We start from the raw sequence: 19,731 nt of genomic DNA on the forward strand, positions 1-19,731 counted from the left end.
AAAAAAAAAGCAAAGAAAAGAAAATGAATAAAAGCATTATGAAAAAACAAAACAATTCTTGTCAATTATATTTCTTAATAACAATGAAAAAATCAAGCAGCCCATCTGGGGTCACTGCTGAAAGACCAAACCAAGCCCCAGTCCCTGGCACCTGCCAGGCTAAAAGCTCATTTGGTTGAGCCCAACTTCTCTCACAGTGACACAGGAAAAAACTGAGCAGGGCAGGCAATAATCACTCTGTCCATTACTGAAAGTCAACTTAGCAGCCCAAGGACCTAAATTAAGGGTCAGTTGCAGAGAAAGAGGGAGAGAAGTGCACTCTCTTTGAGTTAGAGGAACAGAAACCTAAAAATCCAGGCTCTGACATCTGTATTTCTGGACAGAACTATCAGCATAAGATGGTTGCAATATTCCAACAGGATGAGAAAAGGACTAGGCAGGCCTTTTTCATGCCATTCAGCCTCAGACTAAAATATAACACTTCTGAGGCCAAATATTTGAGGTGCTCTGAAACAGCTCAACCTATGAAAATTTTATTAGCTAACTTTGTAATTGAGAATATTCTAAATGAAATAAAACCCTGCTGGTGTACTGGAATGGGAACAAATTGGTTCCAAACTCAAATCAACTGTTAAAATCCCAGCTCCACCTTTTTATTTAATTTTATTCATTTGTCCTTTCATTCATTCCTTATCTTTATATATTTTTGTTCATTTACTCATTCTAAACATTTAATGGGAACATACTATATGTCAGGCACTGTGCTAGAAACTCCACATACAAGTTTGAACAAAACAGTCACAGTCTCTGCCCTGACAGAGCTTTTAGACTACTGAAGAGACTACACATTAAATAAATATACAAATATATGATAAATGTCAATCGCTTTAAGTGCTAAGAAGGCAAATAAGAAATCAGAATTCAGAGAAAATAACTGGGTATTGCAGGGAAGGAAGGTATCTTACAATAGTGTTGAAAGGATTAAAAACAACGCACAAGTGCTTAGCGCAATGCCTAGCACATGCAGGTTCTTAACACAAGCAGCAACTGTTTTTTGTTAACTTCTCTATGCCACGTATAGACCCTTGACTGTCTATTCGCTCCCATTCCTCCCCGGCTACGGAAACTGGAAAGTGTTAGAGCACTGTTAGGTACTGTTGTTGGAGAGCTGCAAGCTATTCCCTCGAGATATTTCAAATTGTTTCACAGCTTGTCATTCTAACAGTCTTATATATAATTATAACTTCAACCAATCCACAACCTTCTTTCAGGCATATTTGGGTTTCATCTTTTGTGTAGCATCCTTGAGATAATTTGCAAACTTTAGCTTTTTGGTTCAATTGAATATTTATCCCTTTTATCCCTAAGTTAAATTACACTCAACAAATGATCAATATCAACAACTAAGATGAACTCATTCTGTGTGGAAGATACACCAGAGAAACACAACTAAGGACATCCTGATGGTTATAACTGTATGGTTATATAGGATATCTCACTATAAAAGATCTTTCTAAAAACTTTAAATTCTCCTTTTTAGATCACAATTATTTCTCTATCCTGTTCTTAGAAAGCAACCATTCAATAAGCCTTAAAATTTCACAAATCCTAACTCAAGTTTAGTAAACTGCTGGCCCAATAAAGACTATAATTTCTTTCTAATTATCCTATCTTTGTCACCACAAAATAGTAAAACTAATTCCAACAGTTCCTCAGTTTCTTTGATTGCCCAGAGTGGACTAGAGTGCCTTCAGTTTATATGAGAAACCCAATCAGTACGCTTCAGTTCTTAATCAAAAAGGTGACCCTGCATACAATTTAAGAGACATGTGTTAGGTATTATCATACAACTTGGCGCATAGCATACAGACTAATTAGAAACAAACTCTTTCTAAATGATAAAAAGAAAGTATAGGAGGGAGAGGAGAAAGGAAGAGGAAGGGGAAGTGAAAAGGAGAAGATTCATTACACTGTAAGTCACTTGGCAGAAAAGTGATTCCAAAGAGTTCCCCAACCCCCAAAACTAAAAATATCATATACCATATTAGAAACCTACTTCACCTGACTCTTTGATCTATTAGATATAAGGATGCTTCTTGGTCATAGTTATAATGAATGAGAACTTTCTAAAGGTCTCCCATATACAATGTCAGAGTATAATACATAGATGATTATTCTCATACACATCTATATTAATCTTTACCCAGAGGAAAAAAAAAATTGTTCTCATTGGTTTTTACCAGGCAAGGACACATTCCATAAAATTCCTAAAGTTGTACTTAGAAGACACTGAGTTGAAATCAATAAACTTTACATAAATTAGGGGGTAAAAACCTATAGAGCCCTTTTACATTGCTATTGTCTGATCCAAACAAGTATTTTCACATCTTAAAAAACAGTCCTAAAATCCATTCTGTGATTCTAAAAAAATCTCTTATTTCAATCATTTACTGTTTAACTTATCTCTCTGCCTTTTTCTCCTCTTCTTAGTTACTGCAATGAAGTAGAAGGAACAGGTATTTCCTCCATTTGTTCAACCATATTGTCTCAAAAAGCTTCAAGGCCCTCAAAGTTTTCTGACACTTAACTTTCTTATTTGTACCCATATTTTTCATGTCTCACTTTCTCAGCCTTCTCTCAGATATTGCCATTTAGTTATCTGTCTTGTGACTACAATTCCAGAGAAAAACTCTCTCTAACTAGTCACAAAGTCAACATAATCAGTGGCTTCCACGTACTGCCTCTACCAGGACAAAGCTCAGAATGTTTTAATCCCTTAAAACTGTCAGCCATCCAATAAGCATATACTTACTACTATATCAGATATCAAACTATGTGAGATCAATCTCACCTTTAAAACAATCGATTCTGATTAATGATTCTATAATATACATAATAGTGGAAGAAAAATAATATATCTGGATTTCTTCATTTTGTTCAGTGAAACTCAGAACACTAGTGGCAGTAATTAAAACTAAGTAATAGGCTTGTCACCAGCCTGCCTTAGCTTTAAGGAAAGGAAGGGTCTATATTATGCCCAGTGTAGGCATTTATAAGTGTGCAGACTTGGGTTCCATTAATGTGGCAGCTTAATTATCTATGATGTCAGGATAAAAAAGGGACAAATAATAATTAACTGTAAAACATAGCCTTTGTTGTGCTTTTGTGCTCCAAAGGTATAAAATAGCCCAGAGGTGAAATAAAAATAGAAAATCTGCTTTTATTAATGAATTCATTTACCTAAGTTTATATCAAAATGTGTGAGCTGAAAAGAAATAGAAAGAGCTAACTCCAGTACAGTTTGTATCCAAAGAAAACTCCACCCACATAAACTCTCTAGTAACATAACAAGTTTTAAGCCCTTGGGGCAGAAACCATCTTTTCGTCTCTTATAAGCACTGTGCCAAGCCTATAGTGCTAAGCAAATAATAATAATAAGCATTACATCACATGAACAAACTTTTCTGAATAATTAAACATTAAGAATATTCTCTTTTGCCAGTTATCTATGAAAGGTGATGCTTTGGAAATTAATTTTTCTACACTGTAATTGCCTCATGTCTTTGAATACCTCCAGCAAGAAATATGTTAAGTCATTCTCAAAGAGAGAAAGATAATACAAAAAATGTTTTACCTTTACTGGAAATCTTTAACTCACATGTTGATGCTTTGGAGCTAGCAACAATTTGGTGAAATGATAATCATTTATACCAATATTCCAAAATAACATAAAATATGGACTTCAGATAAAACTATATGCTCAAAGTGATACATTTTATTTATTATTCCATCTTTATATGCTGAATAGTTACTAAAATATTTGTCTAAATACCTGAGTAATCAATGACTTCACTTTTTCCTGAATTATAGACAGACTATATTTCACATCTTATAGATCATTGTAATAAAATAAAAGCAAAAATTGACAAATAGGATTTAATTAAAGACCTTCTGTGCAACAAAAGAAACTATTAACAGAGTAAACAAACAACCTACAGAATGGGAGAAGATTTTTGCAAACTATATATCTGATAAAGGCCTAATATCCAGCATCTGTTAGGAACGTAAACAAAATTACAAGAAAAAACAAACAACTCCATGAAAAACTGGGCAAAGGACATGAACAGACACTTCTCAAAAGAAAACATACATGCAGCCAACAAGCACATGAAAAAAAAAGTTCAACATCATTGATCATTAGAGAATGCAAATCAAAACCACAATGAGATGCCATCTTATATCAGTAAGAATGGTTATTATTAAAAAGTCAAAAATAACAGATGCTAGTAACATTCTGGAGAAAAAGGAATGCTTATACACTGTTGGGGTAGTGTAAATTACTTCAACCATTGTGGAGGAAGACAGTGTGACGACTCCTCAAAGACCTAAAGACAAAAATACCATTCAACCCCACAATCCCCCAAATTACAGGGTATAGACCCAAAGGAATATAAATCATTCTATTATAAAGACACATGCATGCATATGTTAATTGCAGCACTTTTCACAATAGCAAAGATAATGAATCAACCTAAAAGATTATCAATGATAGATTGGATAAAGAAAATGTGGTAGATATAGGCTACGGAATACTATGCAGCCATAAAAAGAAAGAGATCTTGTCCTTTGCAGGGACATGGATGGAGCTGGAGGCCATTGTCCTTGGCAAACTAATGCAGAAACAGAAAACCAAATACCGCATGTTCTTACTTATAAGTGGGAGCTAAGTGATGAGAACACCTGGACACATAGAGGAAACAACACACACTGGGGCTTCTCAGAGGGTAGAGGGTAGGAGAAGGGAGAGGATCAGAAAAAATAACTAATTGGCTTAATACCTGGAGGATGAAATAATCTGTACAACAAATCTTCATGACGCAAGTTTACTTGTGTAACAAACCTGCACATGTACCCCCAAACTTAAAAGTTAAAAACAAAACAAAACAAACAAAAAGACATGCTAACAGTTAAATAACAACAAAAAAGCGAGCTATACCCAATTAGTGTATTTATTGACACTTCTTCACTTCTTTATATGTGAGACCACCATTAAGCTCAAATAATGGCTTTATTTCCCCTTCTCTAAATGCATTTAGTTCCTTTCAATATTAATGAAAGCTATGTAAGAATACTAGAAGGTGATTAAGCTTATCTTCTTGGTTAAAAACAAGTTCAGAGAGCAGCTTTTTGGAGAAATATTCAAATTTATTAGCAGCTCTTAGAAAATTGCCCCCAAGCCCCACATTTTTTTCAATCTCAAGTTAAAAAGAATTTTTCTCCATTGGGCACTGAATAACTTTAATGTTGACTCTTGTGCAACTCTACTCCACCTTCAAATGCATCCAGTAAATTCAACTTTACTACAGTACTATAAAAATGTGAAAGAACCATAATAGCATCTAAAAAAAAGAGTTGTTGGTACTATATTAGTTTAGAGAAAACCCTAAACTGAATACTAATGCAAAAATTTAATGATAGTTTGCCTAGTTGCCAAAAGAGTTACAATAATTATTTTGCTATAATGTAGAAGTTATCTTGAAGGCATCTGAGAACACTAATATGTGGGATTCAGAGTAAGTCCCCAAAGTGTCATTTTTCTTGTTTGTTTTTCAGAATCAATCAATCATCAATATACGATCTTCACTGTAACACTGTCCTCTGATTAGAGGATTGCCTTATGAGTGAATAAATGTTATAAACAGATTATTCTGCTTCTTTAATAAGTCAGCTTCCTTGATTGGCATCCAACATGGATCCACCTCACACCAATTCCACTTTAGGGTGAATATAGGATTGTGAGGTTATTCAGACAGAATCAATACAGTTCTACTTCCATTTTCCTTTATAAGCCACGACCAAATTTTTAGAGTTGAAAAGTAAACCAAGATCAAATTTAGACATGTTGTTTGAAATTAGCGAAGATGAAACACTTCAGTGCCAGACAAAAGCCCTGATTTTAAGAGTAGGTTTTTGCTTTCCTGAAATGCCTAGCTCAGGCTGTGTATTTTTATGCCTGCAGATATTGGCATGTTTCACATTTAAGATTATGACACACCAACTTATTTTGAAATTTTGAAAATCTTCCACTGCGCATGTTTCAAATGTTTCATGACTATCACTGATAATTGAGCAATTAACTTGAAATTACCAAATGTGCTGTGGTGGCACAATATGTAGTAAGCAACATGAAAGCATAAAGAACAGAGGAACAGTGGGAAAAAAAGTAATAAAGGGTAAAATAGGCCATAATAATAATAATAATAATAGTACTGAGTAAATTTTAATGGTTCCAGGTCTCAGTGGTTTAATAGTGCCAGTAAAATGGTTTAATGAAACAAGACCAGAGTATTAACAAACTTTTCAGAGCAGTTTGTTCTGCTGCTACAAAAATGAAGCCTCTTTCTGACTGGACTTGTGTAATATTTAGGGACTGGTCCAAAAAGTAAGTGTGGGAATTTCATTAGACAACAAACACAAAACAATTAGTTAAAAATCCTGACAGATTCTTAAGAAGTACAAGCTTACAAAAAAAATAGATGGAAGGTCTTACTTTAAGTGTAAGACAGACAAAGCAAAAATTCAAGTGTTAAAGATGACCTCAAGAAGTCATCAAGCTATTGTGAATCTATTTGCAAGTCAAAAATTAAGACACATTGCTTGACATGAAGACTGAAAGATGAAACTCAGCTATACTGGAAAAACCAGAATGCCTCTTCACTGTTCAGTCCATTAAGGTCTCTAATACTGGGCTTTTCTGACTAAAACGATAGTGCAACAATAAAGAGTAGCTTTTTTGTGCTTAAATACAATCAGTGAAGCAAATTCCATAAGCCTAAATCCTACCTTATTTTGGTGGCAGGCCATTTTAAAGGTTTACAAGAAAAAACAGTAATTTAGAAAGTCAGAGAGGGAAAAAAAGATTCAAAATTACAGCTAATAAAAAGCACTATTAAAAATATTTTTTTTCTCAAAATTCCATCAATACAGCTCCAAAACACCACTAGGAGATTAAAAATAGGCCAGGCTGTCCTTTCAGGTATAAATTAGAAACAGACATAGAGAGGGCAGAAAGAACAAGTATCTAAGGGCTCTAGTATATAAAATTTAAAAGCTTAAAACGTAATGGGTACACACATTCAGATTAGCAAACTCCTTTCAATTAAAGTAGATTTCTGGCCACAGTTCACAAATGTATAGTAGCTGTGTGTATTAATGTAGATACTTCAAATGTCAGTATATCTCTAATTAACATGAGCACACAACTGTAAAACTGAGAAGGCACAATTTTAAATTCCTTACATTCCCAGCATTAATGCTTTCATGGGGCAGCTCCCGTTGTCATGGAAAATGGCATTCAAGCCCTATTTGTGGATTTTCACAGCTCATCTTTTTTATTTACCTGCTCTATGTCAAGATTAGCCTGGAATAATATTTTTTAAAGATAACGTACTTAGACCTACTTGTCCTTAAAATCACAGATGTTCTCACTGAGGGATCTTTGGTCTGGGCTATGCTCAGTTTTAAACAGGTTTCTTTCCATTTTAACACGCCACACAGACATGAATTTGTGACTTTTGTTTGTTTGTTTCCTAAAAATCTATGTAATTCAAAAAATTTCAGCTGAAGCACGACATGTGGCAGTTTTGGAATAAAGGAGTAGGAAAATATCAGAAAGGACCAAATGGTCCAGGAACCCGAGGAAATGAAGTAAGTGGTAGAAGTGTCTCTATAATCTCCTCCCTGATTTAGTCTATTTCAAATTTTCAAAAATATTCATACAGCAACCAAGTGAAGACTGAGATAGTGATCAAAAACAAAAGAGAGCTGAAATTCTCTCTGAAAGAGGACAGCACAGTGTTATGAAAGGAATACTAAATTTATACCATGAATTCCAGGTTTGAATCCTGCTACTCTACAAAAATAAAGATAATTTGTACTCATTCCACAGAGTTTTTGTGAAATTCAGCCAATTAAATGTTTGCAAAATCAAGTGTTATACTATCTTAATACTCTGTTGGTATTATTATTCCCTCAAGCCCGAAGTTAGGCAATAATCACTTTTTGTAGTAGACAATAAAATCCTTGTCAGAGACCTGAGGAAAAAGATTGCTATTAGAGACCAGAAGCAGAGATAGAATTTTTAAAAAAGGAATTCATAATCAAATTACCAGAAAGACTTGGGTTACCTGAAAAAGCAGAGTAGCTAATAAACTATGTCTGGGTTTTTTGTTTGTTTGTTTGTTTTTTTCTTTAGCCAATCATTTACTGTTCTGGTAAAATTACCAGATCAAAATTACATAGTTATTTTTCATTAGAGATTTTTAAAAAATCAAATGTGAGATAACAACATGCAAAACAAGGCAATCTTCCACAATGTCTACTTTAGGAAAAGGAAAAAAAAGAAGCTTTATATTTTGAAAAAAAAAAAAAAGATTAAAACACTAGCATAAGATGTAGCTTCTGAAGAGATAGCCATTTTTCTTCACAGTGTTTTCCTCTTCTGGCCTGGGTAGTTGATTTGAGTAGGAAAGATTCCAATCGGTTCTCACACACTCTTGGTGTGGCCCATTAATTATGGATGTGCAAAACAATATCCCATCTTCCTTATCTCACAGACTGGCTTGCACGCCTTACTAAGAAACCTTCCCATAGCCATGAGGTATAACTTTCTGCCTTAGATCATGTAGCAAATAAGCAGTTCTAGGACATGGAAATTAAGATTCATAAAAAAGTCATCGTCGCTAAACCCACTTGCTTATTCTTGGGCCTGAGTAGATAAATATTTCTATTGTTTTAGATGCCTCATCTTTCAGTATAAGTAGTGGACAGTGGACAATTTCCACATCAAGTGAGAGAAATAGAAACTCAAGAATTTTGGATGCCATGTTAATTTTGCCTGACTTATCTTAGCCATAGTATCTGGCTATATTTCTCTAATCAAAAGGTTCTGTAGTCAGGAGACAGCCCTAGCAAAACCTGAGATGACTGACCAAAGTAACACCAAAGTCCATGCCCTTAAATAAGCATATAGAAATTCTCAAGACTAGAAAATACTTGCCTTAGGATGACTTCTGTCTAAGTGGCCAGACAAAAACTGACTAAAGGCTTTTTGGTTTTTTTGTTGTTGTTGTTTCTTCGTTTTGTTTTTAAGTGGAACTCCAAAAATAACCATACAGAAACTACTCAACAGTGTCCCTTCTAATTTTAGCCTTTCTCTTTGTTAAATCAAAAGAAAATGCTCAATTACTTGGATCACCCATTCAAAGTTAGTCTAAATATGTCTTGGTGGAGGGAATCAATTGAATTCAGGAAACAGCGCCTTTGGGTGATAAGAAATGTAAACTATGTTTTAATGAAGGCCATCTTGGTTGAAATGCTGGTAATTGTATTTATCACTTCAAAAACTTTACTCATCCTAAAAACTTACTAAAGGGAATGACTAAATATTATGAAAGAAGAGAGAACAGAATTAAAGAAGAGACAAAGCAACTAAGATTTGGGCAGCTCAAAATTATTTCCCTTCCTTCAGATTTCCAATAGAATAAGTTCAGTTCCTTAGAATCTTCTGTTTTCACAAAGAGCCCTTCAAAGATACTTTATATTTCTTTCTCTATCTTCTTTGCCTCCTAATCCTCACCACAATATCTTGTATAAATTAACAGCTTATGTTTAATCCAAGTGACCCCACAGTTTATATAATTTTGTGCTTTACATAAGACTTAAGTATAAAAATAATAAAAAGCAAATTGATAGTTTCATAAAAGACCTATTTATTATTAAAGCACTAAAAATACATAAAGTGTGTTAAACTATATTAAACATGAACATCTATTTTTTTTAACTGGTTCAAAATGCCTGTCCTAATCAATACTACTATTAAAAGAAAGGTAAAGATGATATTATATACATTTTCAGTAGCTCTGCTTAAATACAGAATCACTTAAACTCTAATTTATAACACTGCTTATTTCAAATAATTTCCTAGAAGTATATTCTTTAAAACTCCTTTGGAGTAGTACCCTAACAAAGAAAATGTTTCCTAAGTCTTTTCTGTTATCAAATGTAAAAAGGCCCCTTAAATACCAATAGTTTACAACAATGTATACATACACATATATTTTAAACTCAAGTTATTTAAATATAGGTTTAAATACACACAGACATTTCAAATATCTGCCACATACTCTATACCACTTCTATATAATAAATATATATCAACTAATTTCAAGTACTTTAACAGATCTTTAAAATTCATTCAATTTTCTTCTTGAAATTTGCCTTCTTTACTTATAAAAAGTACCTTTGTTCTTCAAAATATTATTGAAAATATAATGGTGTTTTGTGGATGGGGAAGAGTACAGTATGCCTTAGTATAGGCATGCCTTGGAGATATTGCAGGTTTGTTCCAGACCACTGCAATAAAGAAAATATTGTGATAAAGCAAGTTACACAAACTTTTTGGTTTCCCAGTCCGTGTAAGTTATGTTGACACTATACTATAAAGTGTGCAATGCATGATGTCTAAAAAACAATGTATATACCTTAAATAAAAATACTTTCTTGCTAAAAAATAATAATGATCATTTAAGCCTTCAGTGAGACATAACCTTTTTTATGGGTGGAGGCTCTTGCTTTGATGTCAACGGCTGCTGACTGATCAAGGTGGTAGTTGCGGAAGGTTGGGTGGCTGTGGCAATTTCTTAAAATGAGACAATGGCATTTGCCTCATTGATTGACTCTTCCTTTACAAAATACTTTTCTGTAACATACAATGCTGTTTGATAGCATTTTACCCACAGCAGAACATCATTCAAAGTTGAGTCAAACTCTCAAACTCTGCTGCTGCTTTATCAATTAAGTTCATGTAATATTCTAAAATTTTTGTTGTCATTTAAACAATGTTCACAGCATCTTCCACCAGGGTAGATTGCATCTCAAGAAACTACTTTCTTTGCTCATGTAGAAGCAGCAACTTCTAATCTGTTCAAGTTGTATCATGAGATTGCAGAAATTCAGTCACATCTTTAGGCTCCACGTCTCATTCTACTTCTAATTCGACTTCTCTTGCTATTTCTACCACATCTGCAGTTACCTTCTCCAATGAAGTCTTGATCCCTTCAAAGTCATCCATGAGGGTTGAAATAAATTTCTTTCAAATTCTTCTTAATATTGCTATTTTGACTTCCTCCCATGAATTACAAATGTTCTTAATGGTATCTAGAATGGTGACTCCTTCATAGAAAGTTTTCAATTTACATTGCCCATATTCATTAGCAGAATCACTATGTATGGCAACCACAGCCTTACAAAATGTACTTCTGAAATAATAAGACTTGAAAGTTGAAATTAGTCCTTGATCCATGGGCTACAGAACAGATGTTGTGTTAGCAGTCATAAAAACATTAATCTTCCGTACATCACCACCTGAGTTCTTGATGACCAGGTGCATTTTCAGTGAGTAATAATATCTCTAAGGGAATCTTTTTTTCTAAGTAGTAGGTCTCAACCATGGGTTTAAAATATTCAGTAAACCATGCTATAAACAAGTGTGCTGTCACTCAGGCTTCCTTATTCCACTTATAGAGCACAGGCAGAGTTCATTCCTAAAGGCCCTAAGATTTTCAGAATGTTAAATAAACATTGGCTTCAAGTTAAATTCACCAGCCACATTAGCCTCTAACAAAAGAGTTCACCTATCCTTTGAAGCCTTGAAGCTAGGTGTTGACTTCTCCTCTCTGGCTATAAAAGTCCTAGATAGCATCTTCTTCCATTATAAGGCTGTTTCATCTACACTGAAAATTTGTAATTTGATGTAGTCACTTTCATCAATGGTCTTACCTAGATCTTCTGGATAACTTGCTGCAGCTTCTCCATTAGCACTTGCTGCTTCACCTTCACTTTTATGTTATGGAGACTGCTATTTTCCTTAAACCTTGTGAACCAACCTCTGCTAGCTTCAAACTTTCTTCTGCAGCTTCCTCACTTCTCTCAGCCTTCATAAAAATTGAAGAGAGTTAGGGCCTTGCTCTGGATTAGGCTTTGTCTTAAGGGAATGTCATAGCATATTTGGTCTTCTATCCAGACCACTCAAACTTTGTCCATATCAGCAGTAAGGCTATTTTGCTTTCTTATTATAGTTGTAGCACTTTGCATTTCCTTCAAGAACTTTCCCTTTGCATTCACAACTTGGCTAACTGGTACAAGAGGCCTAGCTTTTGACCTATCTCAGCTTTCAACATGCCTTTCTCACAAAGTTGAATCAGTTGTAGCTGTTGATTTCATGTGAGACTTTAATATCATTCTCCTTTCACTTGAACACTTAGACATCATTGTAGGGTTTTTAATTGGCCCAATTTCAATATTTTTGTGCCTCAGAGAATAGGGTGGCTCGGGAAGAGGGAGAAGGATGGGAGAACAGCCAGTCGGCGGAACAATCAGAATACATACAATACACACAAGTTCACCACCTTTTATAGGCCTGTTTGGTGGGGCCCCATAATAATTACAACAGTAACATCAAGATCACTGATTATGGATCATCATAACAGATATAATAATAAGACAGTTTGAAATATTGTGAGAATAACAAAAATGTAACAGACATGAAGTGAGCACATGCTGTTGGAAAAATGGTGCCAATAGACTTGCCCAATGCAGGTTTGCCACAAACCTCTAATTTGTCTAAAAAAAAAAAATGCAAAGCACAATAAAACAAAGTACAATAAAATGAGGATTGCCTGTACATAATCTCCTCATGTGCTGACAGCTCTTTGAATTCTTTATCATCCCACATCTTTTCTATGGGCATAGATAGGTACATGGCACTTTTCAAGTACAGATAACCAGAAGACTATCAGAAGTTATCAGGGTAAATTATTCATGTGTATATAGACTATACTCTTTAAGATAACTCATTCCTACAATTGAGCCCTATTCTCAAAGAGTAAGATAGCTATTCTTTAAGTTTATTATAACAGGCCCTGCATTGTGTTATTTCACTTGAAATTACAATAAATTGAGGCTTTTTATTACCAGCTCGTACTTTTTTCTATGCTCCTCCCAAGAAAACACTTATCAAAAAATAATAATTACAAAATGATTGCAGAACAACTAATAAAAATTCACACACACTAGGAGTTAAGAACTTGTTATAAACTATAACTGTATCATTACACAATGAGGAAAGTGATAAATAAACCAATACTTACAAATATGCCCAAAAAATATCAGCCCCAGCACCCAGAAATCACTGGTAAATTGCCTTTGAATTCATGAAAGTGACCTGAAATTTTAATAGAAAATGAAATAAAAAAGGATAAGTAAATTGCATTTATATGCTTTATTAAAGAAGTATATTTTCTGGCTAGAAATCATATTATTTTTAATTCAGGCAGTTGTCCCAATCTACTGTAACAACTTTTTCCAAGATGATAATGCCAAAAAAAAACAATTATTTTATTGTCCTACATCTAAGAATGCCACATCTCCTTCCAATATTGCTTTTTAAAAAAAAATTGTTGGTAATAAAGTAGATGTTGGAAGTACAAATAAGTAAAAAAAAAAAAGGGAAAAATATTAAGAGAAAGAAAGACATAGGCTTATAATTTATATTTGAAAAACACGTTTAATTTATGTCTGCAAGTTGAAATGAATTAGCTTCACACAGAATATCTTAAATGTGTTAGACAGGGATATCTTGTAGGTAGAATTAATAAGAAAGGATGGAGTGTTTTTTCTACCTAAGGTGTGGAACTCATTAGATGCTTAGGCTATATACAGTGCATTCTGTATAAGTCATAATTCAATCCAAAATTATTTTGCTCACATACACTTTAGTTCTGGCTGAAGAGGTAACAGATGCAGCTCAAACACACAGGGCTAGCCTTATAAAATTTTTTAACATACAAAGAGTCATTTTATGTCTCTAAATATCTATTATTTCCTCTATCCAGAACCCCCATGCATTAGAAGGTAGTTTGGTAGTTTATTGTTATTGTTTGGTCTAAATACAGCATATTTTTAGTTCCATTAAAACAAAGAAACTTTGTAACAGAGGCTATATTCTTTCAGAAATGTGAGGATGGCTGTGAGTAGTAGTCAACTAAAAATAATAATAGAGCTTGGGTTCCTAATTTAGGTCAGAAACTTTCCTAGGCTTTGGGGATTGGTTTGATTCAATCTGCAGTTTTTAAATATAGCCAGTAAATATCTAGGCTAGTTACAGCTGACTAGATTTAAATAAAATCTTTCTGAAAAAACAATGGATCTTGATCGACATCATTTGTAGGGACCACTGCACCCAACTTTGCAATTATAGCACAAATGACCTTAATAGATTAGGTATAGGCATCTGAAATTAAAATTAAATATGAAATAAATATCTAACTCAGCCCTCTCCAACCCCCAAAATATGCTTGCCTAAATGATCCAGATAATTTATTCCATTTTCTAGTCAAGATTGACAGATAATAGAGCTGGGTGCAGTGGCTCATGCCTATAATCCCAGCACTTTGGGAGGCTGAGGCAAGTGGATAGCTTGAGTCCAAGAGTTCAAAACCCACCTAGGCAACATGGCAAGACCCCAGCTATAAAAAATTTTTTTTAAAGATTGATAGATGACAAAGGTCTGGGGATTTGGACAGCTTTAAGCATTGACAGCTAACAAACCCACTAGACTTCTTCATGACACCTTCTTTTCTTTGTAGGAAATGGTGTCTCAGGGCTTCCCCACTCAACTTTCACCAGTTTCCAGCAACTCTGTAATGCCTATTTCCACAGTGCAAGAAGTACAGGATAGTCTGGCCAAAGGGACATATCTCTGTCATTAATTTTTGGTATTATGTCTTTTTCATCCTCATGGCTTCGCTGTTTGGGGATCTGGGAGAGTAATTTTATCTGGGACACCACACAAGCCTACCTGGACATACTATGTGTAGTATTCAAAACCATCAAAGAGTTCTAGTTCTGATACAAACCATCCTGACATTCTATCCCCCACTGAGTTATAAATTATAATTTCCTTATAAATAAGTCACCCACAAAATAAGTTTTACAGCAAAATGCTGTATATCCAAAAGTTTAAATTCTAGAATCCAAAAGAGTTTTTAGTACTTATACATTTTAAAATACCACACCTTGTTTTTCTGGCAACTACTTTTTTTAAAGCATTAATTGGAATTATGCTATATGCATAATACATCCTATTCCTTCACTTCCACATAATGAATGGGAAGCTAAAAGAAAATGCAGCCAGAAAAATATTGTGATCAGGATAGATTTAATTTTTTAATCAATGAACTGTCTCAAAATTAAGATCTCTAACTCTGAAAATATTTTTAATTTTGGATAAAGTCAGATTCCAGACATTTAAAACAAATAACATTTTAACATACAACATACAAAGTCAGTAAATCTTATTCGTCATATCAGTGAAGTCCTGCTACATATGGTAAAAGCAACTGTGAATCTCATTATCAACTGATTTGCACTATTGGTGAAGTTTAGAGCAAAGAATTTAAAAATAATAAGTTCCTATGGTCAAAGAGTGCATTATTATATAATTTTAAAAATGACTTTAATGCATACTTCCGCATGCAGATAACTGAAGGCTAAACAAGCAACATTTTATGAGGGGCAGAGTTAAGAACTGATACACACACAACTTGAAGTAAGGTACCTTTCTAACAACTAGAAAACTTTATTCTTAAAAAGACATTTCCAAAAATAAAACCAGTCACTATGGTCCTGAAGGCAGCACAAATGTGAGAAGATAGAAAAGGAAATTCCAGAGGAAATCATTACATGTTCTGGAAAATCTCAATGTTTAGCAAAATGAATCCTCAGATCACCCATTTACCCAAGGACTGTTCCAGTCCTCTATTTGCTCATTTATACATTCAGCAAATAGTGACCATGGGTTAAAGATCACACTGTACAGTAAGAACACAAAAATTTACATTTAAAAAATACGGCCTTTCCCATCAAGGATTTCAAACAATCAATAGTCCAACCTGAGTCACAGTCTATTACACATCTGACCATGGTGGTAATTTGCTCGATAACATTTAGACATCAAGTCTTTGACATATTCTTAACGTACTAAATAAAAAATATATTGCTACAAATGCTTAAATATAAAAATGTACAAGGGGCAAGTGTGGTGGCTCATGCCTGTAATCCCTACATTTTGGGAGGCCAAGGAAGGCGGATCACTTGAGGCTAGGAGTTTGATACTAGCCTGGCCAACATGGTGAAACCCTATCTCTACTAAAAATAGAAAAATTAGCTGGGCATGGTGGTGCATGCTTGTAATCCCAGCTACTCAGGAGGCTAAGACCTAAGAATTACTTGAACCCAGAAGCCGGAGGTTGTAGTGAGCTGAGATTGCATCACTGCACTCCAACCTGGGTAACAGAGCAAGACTCTATCTCAAAAAANAAAAAAAAAAAAAAAAAAAAAAAAAAAAAAAAAAAAAAAAAAAAAAAAAAAAGAACAAGGGATACAAAGAAGAAATGTACAAATGAAGAAGTGCAAATTTCCAATAATATAAAAATGTGTGTAATCTACCAAATAGCCAAAGAAATGTAAATAAAATATATTCACTCATAATATTTGCAAAAAAAAACATGTTATAAACTGGATAAAAACTGGTATTTGTAAGAGTGTCAAAAAATAAGCACTTTCATGTACTATGGATGGGATTATAAATGTATGACTTCTTAATGGTAATTTTACAATAAGTTTTAAAACTTTTACTGTCCATATCCTTTGAGTTTGCAATGCTACTTTCAAAAATTATCTTAAGGAGCTCATTACAAATATGATAAAGATGTACACATTTAATATGTATATTCATTATAGTTTTTTATAATAGCCAAAAATTTGGAATAACCTATTGATTGAATAAGTAAATTGTGGTACATACATATAACACTACTCTGCAACTATTAAAAAGCATTATATAAATCTATATTTATTGACAGAAAAGATGGCCACAATACATTTTTGAATAAAAAATACATGTATGATAAAAGCCCATCAATTTATAGAATAGCAAATATTTATGTGGAAATCAAATATATATGCATGTATAAGTTTCATGAAATTTAATTTAACAAAAATGTTAACATTGGGTAAGGTGCTGTAGGTTATTTTTACTTTCTTACTCTTATGGTTTGATATTATTTAGATTTTTTATACTTAACATGTCTAATGTGTCCCAAAACAAATAAGCTATTTATAAAATTCAGTATATCACTTAGACATTCAAAAGAAATCACCCAGACCTAGGATAACTTGCTATTAGTCTGGGAGCAAAAGCCAAATATTAATATTAGCTTAAAAAACTCTCAAAATTACAGGGCAACTTCAAATGAGTATCTTAACATCAAATGAAGAAACCATAAATATTTTCACAAAAGCATGTCCCACTCTACCAAAAATAGGTAATATATCAAAGGTAAATAGCAAATAAAAACACTGCCACCTCCCTGTATAATTAGGCTTTAAAAGCTTTCAAGCTAGATTTTTAAATCCTGCTTAAAGCTTTCTCTTTAAGCCACACCCATTTCTGTTTTGAGTTACTCCCCCTTACCTTCTTTTTATTATTTGAGTTAGCAAGAAAGTTCAAGCATCAAATAGGTGGTTGGATTAAATGACCTTATAGCCCTGAGATTAAATGATTCTAATGTATTATTTAAAGTACTAAAGTGCTTCCAAAACACCTGTAACAAATTTTGTCCATTTTTACATTAAATCATAGCACTGCATGATTAAAAACTGATCATTAATTAAATAACTTTTTTAAATTATTGATGCACTGATTTTACTATTATACATAGTGAGTCACTGAATTAAAACAACTGTCTTAAAAGCATTTATTTTCTCAACTAACTTTTGGGACAAGATCAATGCCTGGTATTTTATATATGAAAATAAAAATTCACATTAAAAATATCCTGTATGCAAATTCACGTGGGTTTTCTGGGACATGTGATTGTTGCATTAAAACTATTGTTATTAGAAAAAGGTGAATCGAAGATGGCCAAATAGGAACAGCTCTGGAGTGCAGTTCCTAGCCAGAACACAGAAGGGAGTGATCACCGCATTTCCAAAAGGAATTTTTACTGCTCACAGACCAGGAAATTTCTGGGCGGAAAAACACCACGAGTCTCCAGCATGGCTGTTTCAGCTGGCACAGTGGGTCTCCACACAAAAACGCACACAAATCTGGGCAGCCATTTCGACTGGCGCCTGGAATGCCTGGGAGACAGAGTCACCCATTCAACTTAATAAAGAAGGGCTGAAACAGGGAGCCAGGTGATCTGGCTCGGCAGGTCCCATCCCCACAAAGACCAGCAATCTGAAATGCTCTGGACTGAGAGTTTCACAACAAGCGAAGCTGGACCAGGCACAGTCCATCTCTGTGGAGGGAAGGGCATCTGCCATTACTGAGGCAATCTGCAACTAACAAGGCAGCCCACCATTACTGAGGCAGTCCATCATTACTGAAGCAGTCTGCCACTACAGAGGCAATCTGCCATTACCAAGGCAGTCCTCCATTACAGAGACAGTCTGCCATTACTGAGGCAGACTGCCATTACTGAGGCAGTTCTTCTATAAACAAAACCACAAAGAAGCTCACACAGGAGCTGGCCAGAGCCCACAGCAGCTCAGCAACACCGCTGCTGGCAGACTGTGACTAGGCTATGTCATTGCTGGGCAGGGCATCTCTGAAAAAAGGCAGCAGCATGTCAGGGACTTATAAATAAAGCCCCACCTTCCCAGGACAGAGAACCTGGGAAAAAAAGGTGGTTATGAAGTCTGCTGCAGCAGGCTTAAATGTACCTACCCAGCAGCTCTGACCAGAACAATGGAGCTCACAGCCTAGCACTTGAGCTCCAATAAGGGACAGACTGTCTCCTGAAGCAGCTCCCCAACCCCCATATATACAAAGAGACACCTCATAAAGGAGAGCTCAGGCCGACATCTGGTGGGTATCCTTCTGAGACAAAGATAACAGAAGAAACCGGCAGCAACCCATACTGTTCTGCAGCCACTGCAGGTGATCCCCAGGCAAGCAGGGTCTGGAGTGGACCTCCAGCAGTCCTACAGCAGAGGCGCCTGACTGTTAGAAGGAAAACTAAAAAACAGAAAGAAATAACTTCATCGTCAACAAAAAGGGCATCCACTCAGAAACCCAATCCAAAAGTCACCAACTACAAAGACCACAGGTAAATAAATCCACAAACATGGGAAGAAACCAGTGCAAGAAGGATGAAAACATCAAAAACCAGAATATCTCTCCTCCTCCAAGGGATCACAACTCCTCACCAGCAAGGGAACAAAGGTGGATGGAGAATGAGTCTGATGAATTGACAGAAACAGACTTCAGAAAGTGGGTAATAACAAACTTCTCTGAGCTAAAAGAACAGTTCTAGCCCAATGCAAATAAACTAAGAACTTTGAAAAAATGTTTGACAAAATGCTAATGAGAATAAACCACTTAGAGAAGAATATAAAAGACTTAACGGAGCTGAAAAACACAACATAAGAACTTCACGAAGAATACACAAGTTTCAATAGCTGAATTGACCAAGCAAAAGAAAGGATATCAGACATTGAAGATCAACTCAATGAAATAAAACAAAAAGGCAAGATTAGAGGAAAAGGAGTAAAAAGAAATGAACAAAGCCTCCAAGAAATATGGGATTATGTGAAAAGACATAATCT

The 19,731-nt window shown here is 34.6% G+C and overlaps 1 protein-coding gene across 5 annotated transcripts in view; it reads right to left on the reverse strand.

Moving 5' to 3' along the window:
* The window catches only part of SOX6 (SRY-box transcription factor 6), a 669,339-nt gene that overhangs the window by 516,565 nt on the left and 133,043 nt on the right, over window positions 1-19,731 (reverse strand). For all 5 annotated transcript variants that reach the window (XM_017525632.2, XM_017525625.2, XM_037737508.1 and 2 more), the window contains exon 2: window positions 13,209-13,282. The gene's annotated coding sequence lies outside the window, so the exon portion shown is untranslated. The remainder of the gene's footprint in view (window positions 1-13,208; window positions 13,283-19,731) is intronic.

The sequence above is a fragment of the Cebus imitator genome, unplaced genomic scaffold (genome assembly GCF_001604975.1).
Source record: "Cebus imitator isolate Cc_AM_T3 unplaced genomic scaffold, Cebus_imitator-1.0 Scaffold39, whole genome shotgun sequence".
NCBI lineage: Eukaryota > Metazoa > Chordata > Mammalia > Primates > Cebidae > Cebus > Cebus imitator.